An 11987-nucleotide genomic window follows, 5' to 3' on the forward strand; every position below is an offset into this window, starting at 1 on the left:
TTACCCTCCATGCATTTCCATGGCTTAGCATGTCTAGTGATGAACTATGGATTGTAATCAAAAGATACATTTTAACAGGCCAGTGATGGTCAGTCTCTAGCTCTGATCTGGAGCTTATACGGAGTGGGGATGGGGGGTAGATCACAAATCATCTGAATAGGAACAATGGCCGATACACAGACGTGGGTGTGGGAGGAAGCTAGCTTTCTAAATGCTACCTTTGCAAACCTAAAGTTATCAAGGGTTAACAGTAGAGAGATAACATCCTAGAAAAAGAGAGGCCAGCCTGGGCCAAATGTGGCTCTGTTCTGTCCTGATTCTACCCTGGATCTCTCCCCAGATCCCTTCACAGTACCTGGGCAAAGCAAAAAGATCCTTTCTGGAACAGGGAGAAGGGGCTGGCACTGATCAGAGGCAGAGCACTGTATCTTAGTTGAATGAAGAGAAAAGTTGATGTAAGTCAATAATAGCTCAAGATAAAAACTGAAGTCCTTTCAAAGCACCAAATCCAAACAGCAAGATGAGGCTAGAAACAGAAAATTAATCAATGGATGATCACTCAGTTCAGGTGCTTGGAGGAGTCAAACCAAGATGAGAGGCAGGGCCAGGGGCAGGAGAACTGTGGATCCGAATAAGCCCATGGACAAGGAGAGAGTTCTTCTGAGTGGAGGAGTAGCATCCAGGACTCACGAGTGCATGTGAGGGATAGAAGGGAACTTTCTAATTGCACTTAGACTCTGCAGTCATCTCTCGGTCTCCTTTCTTTATCTGTTTCAAATTTCATGCCATGCTTGAGATTCTCAGATTGTCAGCTACTGCCTTACCCAGGTTCCTGACACCACCACCTTTAGTCCAGCTCAGCTCCCTCTGATACAGAAACAGAGAATCACTTCTTTGCCTTTAGAAAGGAATACCCTCCAGCAAAAGGGCCTCCTCCCCTCTACCTCCACCTATTTCTGAATAATAAATCTAGATCTAAAAGTTAAAGACATCAAAATAAAGTCACTTTGCTGACAAGTTATGACTTGGGAAAGCTAAACCTTTGCGAATTGAAGAGCACAGGGAAATCCATTTGGGGAAATTATTTCTAAAGTACGGCTCTAAAGTTTTTATTTTCCCAAATTATAGGAAAAGATGGATGGTGGTAAGATAAAAATTTCTTTTAGAAAAGTCCTAAAAAATATCTTTGCTCCAACACAAAGCAACAGAGGGTTGTCTAATCTTCCTTGTGAGCAGGTGGAAGACGATGGGTCAAAGATGAAGAATGATGGTGATGGTGGCTTACGGTGCTCACACATACTCTTAAAGATGATAATCAGCTCTCTTGGGAGCGCTAAAGGGAAGAGAGAACTGAAGGTAGAATGAACACATATGATCTATAAACAGGACACATGCTTGAGAAGCAGCAATCTAATCTGGAGACAGCCTCATCTCTGTTATTTCATTGATTCTCCCCTTGTTAATGGTGCTGCTGGAGCTTACTATTAATCTAATGACTGTGCTTTGGAATAATAATGCTTCTTTCCAGCCCTGTCTCTGCCATTTGACAGACAGCTTGGATTCATCAGAGAAAAGGCCCAAGAGCTGCATCAGTCGTCATTAAATAGAAATCAATAAAGTGTGTTACATGAAGGAAGCTGCAAGTCTGTGATATGAGGCAGCATGTTACCTCTGAATTCTGAAATTCATTTCAGTTCCTAAGCACCAGAGTTCTCAGAGGCCACACTGGGACTCTGAGCCCTGGAAATATATGTATATACTTTGGGAATTAATACTTCTAAGAGGGTGTCCATTTGTGCTGCTATAAAGAAATACCTGAGACTGGAAAATTTTTAAAGAACAGAAATTTATTGGCTCACAATTCTGGAGGCTGGGAAGTCCAATATTGAAGGGCTATATCTGGTGAGGGCCTTTGTGGTGTGTCATAACATGGCAGAAGGAATCACATGGTGGGGGAGTTATAATTTGTTTTTACCACAAACCCTCCTGAGATGATGACATGAATCTATTCATGAGAGCCAAGACATCATGACATAATTGTCTCTTACAGGTACCATTTCTCCACACTATTGCATTGAGGATTAAGTCTCCAACACATGAACTCTGGGGGTACATTCAGTTCACAGAGAGGTCAAGTCAGTGGTGCCCACCAGACTTGGTAAATGGGCAGGCCTGGCTCTGGGTTCCTCAACTGAGCAGACTTCCAAGGTGCCTAGGGCAGCTGGGGAAGGCTGCAGTTTTCTACTTTTCCCTTGAGAGAGCCTTCCCTGTTCCCATGGAAACTGAGTGGGGATCTTTAAACATGGTTGATGAACAGGAGAGGCAGGGGGACAGTCAGTCCTGTGTCTTGTCCCTATTTCTTTAGCAAGCTTCACACGAACTACATGAAGATGTTAGTTTTCAGAAGCATAGGTGTCCCCAGCTCTGCTCCAAGTCTTTGACTCCTGAAATAGGTCCTCATGATCTCATACTGGCTCATTCCATCCCTATTTATAGTAGTATTTATGATACAAAATAATACCAGCTGACATCCTGAACGCTTACTGTGGGCTAAATGCAGAACTAAGTAATTTTGAATTTTCACAGCAACCCTGTGAACTAGGATTTATTATTGCCCCATTTTACAGATGGGATACTTGAGGCTCAGGGTCCAATGTGCCCAGATTCAAACCCAGCCACCCCAGAGTGGGTGAGATTTTGATCCTTACCTTGGACACTTGCCTCTGTGCCCACAAAGCTACAGATTTGCCTTTATGGCAGCTTCAGAGCTCCACCCACATCCCCTCAGATCTGTTTGCTATGATGTTCACACTCATCCCCACTGTGCTCTCAGTTCCAACAGCCAGCACTTGCCTCTCTCTGTGAGTGGCTGCCTTCTGGCTGCTGGAGCCGCCTCTCCATCAACATGTGGAGCCAGCCAATCTCTGCAGATTGAGTTACGGTGACTTTATCAGTTCTTCATTGCTATCTAAAGAGTTAACCCCAAACTTAGTGGTTTAAAATAACAGTAAACATTTATTATTGCACAGAATTCATGGGTGGCTTCACTGAGTGATTCTGGCTTAGGTCTCTCATGAGGTTGCAGTCAAGATGCCTACCAGGAATGTATCATCTGAAGGCTCAGCTGGGGCAGGAGGGTCTACTTCTGAGAAGGTTCCCCCACGAGGTCAGAAAGTCAATGTGGTTGTTGGCAGGAAGCCTCAGTTCCTTGCCATGGGGCCTCTCCATAAACCTGCTTGAGCATCCTCAGGACATGGTGTCTGGCTATGCTCAGAGTGATGAACCAAGAGAGCAAGGGAGGAACTACAGCCTCTTACGATCTATCATTGGAAGTCACACTCTATCTCTTCCACAATGCCCTATTGTCAATTAGGTCCACCCTACTTAGTGGGAGAGAACTACAATGGGCAAAAATACCAGGAGGGGATGATTATTAGATGCCATCTTGGAAATGCCACTATGGAACTCTGTGAGACTTTGCTTGCTCCATTTTCTTATTAGCCCTCTGGCTTTCTGCTAGCCTTGCAGGGCTGCTATGAGCCCCACCTCCTTGGCTGTGAGGAGCCACTCCTCTGACCACTTCTCTGGAGACTTCATTCTCTCCTTTGTCTCAACAGTCATTGGTTGGGGTCCTGTTGGAATAAACTGCCATCCAGAACCAAATATCCTTTACCAAACACTCAGCGTATATTACCCGATTTATCTTAATTCCAAAATAATCTTTTACAGCAGCTATTCTTATCTTCATTCTATATGACAGGAAACAGGTTTAGATAAATTAAGTCATTTGCACCAGTTTGCATTACTATCACCAGAATCACTACTTGGATCCATGTCTAGAAGATCCACAGCTCACATCCTTCACCTCCATCAGGTCTACTCCCTAGTCATTCTTTCCACCTGCTGCCAAGCTCTGTCCACCGGTCTGACCCTCCCAAAGAAGGAATCAACTAGGGATAGAGCTGATGTTGGCCATAACTCCTTGTGCTGCCAGCACCCCTACACTGTAGCCCACTTCTGCCTTCCTGTCCCTTCAGGCCCATAGTAGTAAAACTCCAGTGTGTGTCTGTAGTTTCTGCCTGAACCAGACCAGAGTTGTGGTCACTGTGGCCAAGACATGCAGATCAGAGTGATCAATCCCAACCCTTCCATCCTCGATTCTAGAAACCCATGTCCCTTATGTCACCAAGTATCTGACCTGGCTGCAGCAGAGGGAAACACCTCTTCTTGGTCAAAAGATTTTGCTCCCCTGAAAGTTGATGTGAGCCCAAGAATGGTGACACTGGGGTTTCTCTTTGAGGACAGGTCTGGGGACAAGGAGGGCAAGCACATCAGGGAAACCAGTCTTGGAACTGCAGAACATTCTTGGTTGTAAAACACAAGGGTTCCCAGGGCAGCACACTAACTAATTAGCTGGTTGCTCTGCATAAATTTGCCTCTTAAATTCAAGACACGCTCCTTGGACTTATCATAAAGCCAGGTTCAATTTTAAAGTTAAACTCCCAGAAAAAAAAAAGGAACATTTTAGTTCCCCTCGTTTTCCCTCTTAGTCACTGTCGATTTCTAATATTATTAAGAGAGCCTTTTGGACCAGCTCTGTAATGAGAGCCATTCATGTAATTTTAAAGTTTCTAGTAGCACAGTAGGAAACGTAAAAGAAACAGGTGAAAATAACTTTAATACTATATTTTTAACATAATGTATTTAAAACACTTCATTTCAATACAGAATCATAGTAAGAAATTTTTCTCTTCCTTTTGTAATAAGTCTTTGAAACTCTGTGAATGTTTGATACTTAAAGAACATCTTCATTTAGATGCTAACTTTTTTTTTTTTTTTGAGACAATCTCACTATGTCGCCCTTGGTAGAGTGCTGTGGCATCACAGCTCACAGCAGCCTCTATTCTTGTGCTTAAGCAATTCTCTTGCCTCAGCCTCCCAAGGAGCTGGGACTACTGGCATTCAGCTATTTTTTCTTTCTGTTGTAGTTGTCATTGTCGTTTAGCAGGCCCAGCCTGGGTTCGAACCCGCCTGCCGCAGTGCATGTGGCTGGCGCTCTAACCACTGAGCATGGGTACCAAGCCTAGATGCTAACTTTTTAGTGGCTAAAGTGAAATATAATCCTACCAGAACCATAGAGTTGTGTTAAAGGGGAAAATATTTTCTAATACTTCCATTTTAATTAAAATTAAATAAAATTAAAATTTCAGTCCCTCAATCACACCAGCCACATTCTTTCATGTGGCTGGTGGCCACCAGGTCAGACAATAAAGATTAGACACTTCCAGCATCCCCAGAAAATTCCCTCTTCCCTTTTTCCAATTGGTTTCCTTCTTGTACCTAGGCAAACACTTCAGACTTCTGTCCCTATGGATTGCTTCCTTTGTCCTTGGGCTTCGTATGTTGGGATTATGTATCTCCTGCTTCTTTTGCACATATAAGGGGTTTTCTTGTTTTTGTTATTGTTTTTATTTTTGAGACAAGGCCTCACTCTGTTGCCCAGGTACAGTGGTGCTTCATAGCTCACTGTAACCTCCAAATCCCTGGTTCAAGGGATACTCCTGCCTCAGCCTACCAAGTAGCTGGGACTACAGGCACGTGTCACCATGCTTGCCTAATTTTCTTTTTTAATTTTTTGTAGATACAGGGGTCTTGCTATGTTTCAAACTCCTGGCTTCAAGCGATCCTTCCAATTTCCAAAATGTGGGTGTGAGCCACTGTGCCCAGCCAGGGTAAGCATTTTAAAGAATCCACCATGTTGTTGCATGTATCAATAGTTCTTTTCATGGCTGAGTAGTATCCCATTATATATATATGTGTATATATATATATACCACTATGTCTGCATCCAAAGGAATAATACACATTGGCTGTTTTCAGGGTGGGGCTATTCTGAATAAGGCTACCAATACCCTAGTACAAATCGTTTTATGAACATAAGGTCTTCATTTCTCTTGTGTAAACACCAAAGAAGAATTGCTGAGTTATAGGGCACATACAGGTTTCACTTCATAATAAACAGTTCTTCAAAGAGACTATACCATTTCACATTCCCACCAGCAATATATTAGATTCCAGCTTCTTCATATCTTTGCCAACATTTGATACTGTCAATTTTTAATTTAGCCATTCTATCCACTGTGGTGATAATGTGCATTTCCTTGATGACTCAAGATGTTGGGAACCTATATATATATAGGTTCATATATGTACATATCCACACATTATATACATATATATACTCATTGTGTATATGTACACCTATATATACACATTATATAGGTGGGGAGCTCTGATGAAGTCGTTTTAAAATTTTTTAAATGGCATTGTTATCTCTTCAGGATTTATTTGTAGGTATTTGCTACATAAATCCTTTGTTAGATATGCAGAGGATGCCAAAAAATATATACATATTTTAAAGGAAAAAAAACTTGTATTAAATACTCGAGTCACATTTGACTTCTGCAATTATAAGAGGGGCTCACATGACTTGTCTTCCTCTTTTATTATCATATATATCGAATATTGCAACTTTAATACAATTTTTTCTTTCTTTAAAATGTGTATACATTTTTTAGCACCCTCTGTATATACTACAAATGCTTTTGTTCAGTCTGTGGCTTATCTTCATGATGTCATTTGAGGAGGCTTTTTAAAAACCACTATCTTTCAATGAGCAGAACTTTTAAATTTTGATGAAGTCCAATGTTTTTTTCTTTTATAGTTAGTGCTTTTTGTGTACCGAACAGAAAATCTTTGCCAACCTCAAGATGTGACCTTCTTCACATCTTTGCTGACATCCTATTTTTTCTTTTAGAATAGGGATCAGCCAACTGTAGCTTACAAGCCAAATCCAGCCTGCCACCTGTGTTTATATAGCTCATGAGCTAAGAATGATTTTACATTTTTAAATGACTGGGGGGGAAATATCAAAAGCAGGATAATATTTTGTTACTTGTAAAAAGTATATGAAATTCAAATTTCAGTGAAATAAATAAAGCTTTATTGACACACAGCCACACCCATTCATTAATGTATTGCCTGTGGCTGACTTCACACCTGTGGCTGCATCAGAGGCCAGATGATAAACAAAGCCTAATATACTAACTATCTGGCTCTTCACAGAAAAATTCTGCTGACCTCTGTTGTAGAGGCTTCTATGGTTCTGGGTTTCACCTTTTGATCTACGATACATATTGAATTAAGTTTCAAGTATAGACCAAGATAGAGGTCAAATTTCATTTAAACAGATGTCTTTAATTGATTGTTTGAATTAGGGAACTGACTGAGAGTCAAAAAAACACACTCCTGTGTTCCTAGAATGTAGCAAAATGCGTCTCCTTCTTCCCCTTTGGAAAAAAATAGCAAGCCTCCACCTTCCAGAGCCTGGTGTCTGGGCTGAGGACACTAGGACAGGGCTTCATTTGGGCCTCTTAATGATGGAATGATGGAAGGAACTGACTTAGAAATGGCATGGTGTTCAACTCTTGTAGATCTCCCCGGATTACACAAACCACTTCAAATCTCTGAATTTTTATATTAGAATTTTGCAGTTCCCTATTCACAATGGCACATGCCAAGTCTCCTCTCCAGATAGGGATCAAGGTGGCCAGCATCCCTATTGCAAGGGCTCTGTCACCCAACAGAACAGGCCACTGCATCTACCAGCTGCAACTTTTATAGCCCTTTATCCCACAGAGCAATCCTACCACTCACTACTGATACGAAAATATGAAAATGAAATGGAATCTCTGCAAAAGCACATAATTAGTTTGAATCTGTTTATAGCTGGTCAAAATTGTTTGGCTCTGAGAATGGAGTTCAAAAAGTCATTCCTCTTAACAACCAAGCAGAGATATTCGCTTGCCATTTAAGAGTTCTGTAGCACTCCAGGGCTGCCTTACCTTAAATTGTTTGTTATGCAAAGTGTCTAGATGAAATTTGACTTCAGTGTTCAGAGAGGGGCTTTAGATGGATTTTATGTGTGCTGCCTCCAGTACTCAGTGCACTATCTTTTTCTTGTTATCTTTCATACAGGGCCAGGACTGGTGCTTATTTTGCCTTTGTGAATCCTGTTTTCAACAGAAACATCACAAACACACACACACAAAAAAACCCTTCGGCGTGCATCTAGGCAGCCGCACCCTGCCGGCCCCCCACCTGCCTGCTCTGCGGAGATTGTAACTGTGTAATCATAACACTCTGCATCCTTGCCACACATTTCCAGGTTTCACAAACTACCATATCATCTTCTTCCTTTTACAAGTGGAGAAATCAAGGCTTGAAGACACTTGTGACACGTTATATCACGGAGGCCTCCTCCCTCTCAGGGTTTGCTCCACACTCAGTCCTCAGCTCGGAGAGATGACAATATCCACTGTCTATTGTTCTCACTTGCTGTATGTCAGGTGTAGCTCTCAGCACCTTTCATAGATTAACAAAGTTAATCCTCAACTCAGCTACAGCCCCGTGTGCCAGATGGATAACAGGAGTCACAGATAGGCTAAGAAAATTGCCCAAGGACACAAAGCAAGTGAGAGGCAGAGCCAGGATCCAAACCCCAGTGGGAGAGCCACAAAGTCCCAGCTATCACATGGTAGGTGATGGTGTCTAGGAATGATTTACCTGCCCACAAACAAGCACAGGTGATGCAATACACAGACCAGGTGCATCAGAGCTCAAGGCCGGAGGAAGCCTGTGGATAGAGGCATGAGGTTTCCATCTGCTTGACCAAATTTTCAAAAGATTTCTCCACAAGGCAAAGGAAAATAAAAGAGCAGGATTTTATCAGCTGTTACCAAGTCACAAGTACACTAAAGGACATTAAGTCTGAAAGTGAGTGTGAGGCCAAGTATGTAACTGGCCATTTGTGACCAAGGGACATAAGAAAGGAATGTGGTGCAGCGAGATGGCTGTAAAAATTGGCTACCACATTTATTCCACTTAAAGTAAGTGCTATATCACACGTGCTACCTGAATCTGCATGCAAAGTGGAATAAACCCCACAAGCAAAAAAAAAAAAGAAAAAAGAAAAAGAAAGAAAATCTGGACTTCCTCTTGCCTTAGAACACATCCTCTGAGGAATTTCTGTAAGGCCAAGTAAAATCACCGGTTGCTTTTTCTGCAGTGGAGTCACAAAATTATAGCAGCATAAAGGGCAAATGAAAGGCCAATGATCATTGTCTCAAATTAACATCCGTTAATACTAGGGAAGGAATGAGCAGAAGGAGCGCAGACACAGATGATCTTTCTACCTCACCCCAGTCCCGCTACAAAGAGAAGTGAGGCTTCCAGTGACCTTGGGAACAGGAGGTACTAGAATGAGACCCAGGGACCCTGTCTCAGCCCTTCCTCCTGGAAATTTTTCCCTTATGAAATTGTTAGGCTAGAAATTTCTGACACTTTGCTTCCAACCATCTAGAAAACCTTCAATGTCCTTCATTTACTTAATGTCATTCGACAAATACCAGACTCAGGGCTAGGCTGTATGGTGATGAACAGGACAGCCATGTCCTTGCCTCACAGAGCTTATGGGTTGGAGGGGGAAATGGCCTCTGAGCATGGATGAGTAACACAAGTGAGGAGTGTGGAACTAATCAAGGACAAAATCCTGGCTACAGAGACTCAAAACAAAAGAAGGCATTTTTTCCACCTAACAAGAAGGTGCAAGTAATAGCTGCTCATATTGATTCAGCCACTCAGTAATATTGAAACCTGCATTTGAAATATTAACAAATCTCTTGGTCTTTTCCTCAGAATCTCAAGGTGACTGCTGCAGCTCCAGCCATTGTATTCTCATTCTAGGCAGAAAAGGGAAGCAGAGAGGGTACAAGCTGTGCTATCCCCTTTTAATAGGAAAGGATGCTTTCTCAGAATCCACCACTGTGTCACATGCCACCCCAGCTGCAAGGCAGGGTGGGAGAGCCAGTTTCTAGCTAGGCATATGGCCATCTCCAACAAAACCAGAATTATTTCAGCAAGGGAGAGGGAATGGGGAATAGATGTTTAGTAGCCAGTTGTTGAGTTACCTGTTGCTGTGTAAAAAACTACCACAAACACAAGGACATAAAGCAATTTTATATGCTCAGAGATATCTGGACAGGGCATAACGATGCTCTCTGATGTCTGGACCTCAGCTAGTGGGACAACTTGGGGTGGCTTAAATGCTAAGAGCCAGAATTACCTGGGGCTTCCTTTCCTTATGTCTGGTCCTTGGTCTGGAATATCTGGAAGGCTGGGCTCTCCGTGTGGCTTGGGCTTCCTCACAACGTGGCAGTTGAGTTCCCAGTGGGAGCTGCTGATATGAGTGTCCAGAAAGTGAGCTTTTTGAGAAACCAGGTGGGAGCTGCATGGCTTCTTCTGACCTAGCCTTGGTGTCACACAGCATCACTTCCAGCACATTCTATTGGTAGCAAGTATGTCACTAAGGCTCAGACAAATTCAAGAGGAAAAGAGTTACACTCAATGGGAAGTGGCAAGGTCACACTGCAGAAGCTCAGGTTGAAGTGAGAGCTCTTGTTGAGATTGAATCCAGCAGTAAGGGCCACAGGTGCCTGAGAAGACATGGGACTCAGGAAAGCCTTGAAAGGAATTGTTGACTACGTGGAAACCAAAGAAAAAATGGGAATGAGTCAGAGGAAAGATGGTGGATGAAGACTGACTATAGCAGAGGAAGGACTTGCCAGGCAAGAGGGCACAGAAGATATGGCCAAGGGAGGATGAGGCTTCTACAGCCAGAGCAGGAGGGCTGAGCAGCCAGAAAGTGAAATGTAGATGGGGAGGTGGGTAGAAGCCAAGCCCCACAGGACTTCCTAGCAGGGGGCACAGAACGGACATGAATGTTAGGAGGTCCACAGGCTGCAGTGGGAAAAGTGGGGAGCAGGCATGGCATGTGAAGGGAAGGCTTGGACAGAGGGAGTTTGGGGAGAGGTGAAGGTGGTTTGGACCCAGCAGAAGGCAAGTAGCCAGGGTAGGGAAATGCAGACCAGGATGCAGATGTATTTTCAAGGGGACCTTTCAGGACTCATGAATTCACTGAATTGTGCTAGCAGAGGGAGGGAAGAGAAGAAGAAAGGGTGAGGCCTGCGGGTTGAGCCTGTGCACAAGGGAGCTAGTGCCAGGTGGGCCTCCTTGTGGGACTGGCACCAGCTATGGAAGGGGTATCCTTAAAGCCCTTGTAAAATGCAAATACAATCAAGTCCCTTCCCGCTGGGAACCCTCCCTGAGTCTCCTTTGCTTTGCTGAGGGCCTGGCCTATGCAAACATCTTCCTGGGACCCCTCCTTCCCATACCTCCAACTCTACAGTGACTCCAGAGCACCCAGAAATTTCTCCCTTTCTGAAATCTACAGAAAGGCTGCTGGCTTGATTGCCTCCTTGCCACTTTTCAGGTCTCAGTTAAAACGTCACTTCTCCAGGCTCACATCTCTGGCCATCATCTCACTACAATCTATAATACTTCCCTGTCAGCCCCCTGGACCAGTAAGCACCCAGTGGTGAACACTGGGTCTCTCCCACCCACTGCTGGGATATGTGAAGGCCCGAATTCACAAAATGATCAACAACCAGATAATCCAAAACAACCTCCCCATCTCTGGTCTTTATCCTTAACCATATTTGCAGACATGAAAGAAGGAGGCAGCAGAGATGCTTGGCCAAGTCCGGGGCTCTGGTAGACACTCAGCAGGGCTTAGGATGTCGACAGTCAGTGCTATGGATATGGAGTCCATGGGGCCCGGGGGCAGAGCATAGAGACACCTAATGGAGCACTAGCATTTGGCCTCTGCAGGAGGCCCTTAGCTCCATGCTGCTCTTGGTCCAATCTTCAGTTCCAAAGGATCAAGAATTGCAAGTTCCTCTAATGCCACTGGGCATTGGTTAGCTTTTGGCAGAACCAGTCTGACCATGGTTCAACTTGAAAGTTAAGAGTACCTAAACTTCCCATTTCTATTAACCACACAAAAGGAATCCAGAAAGGCCAGAATCAAA

The sequence above is a fragment of the Otolemur garnettii genome, unplaced genomic scaffold (assembly GCF_000181295.1).
Source record: "Otolemur garnettii isolate 467f Iridium unplaced genomic scaffold, OtoGar3 scaffold00092, whole genome shotgun sequence".
In the NCBI taxonomy this organism is placed as follows: Eukaryota; Metazoa; Chordata; class Mammalia; order Primates; family Galagidae; genus Otolemur; species Otolemur garnettii.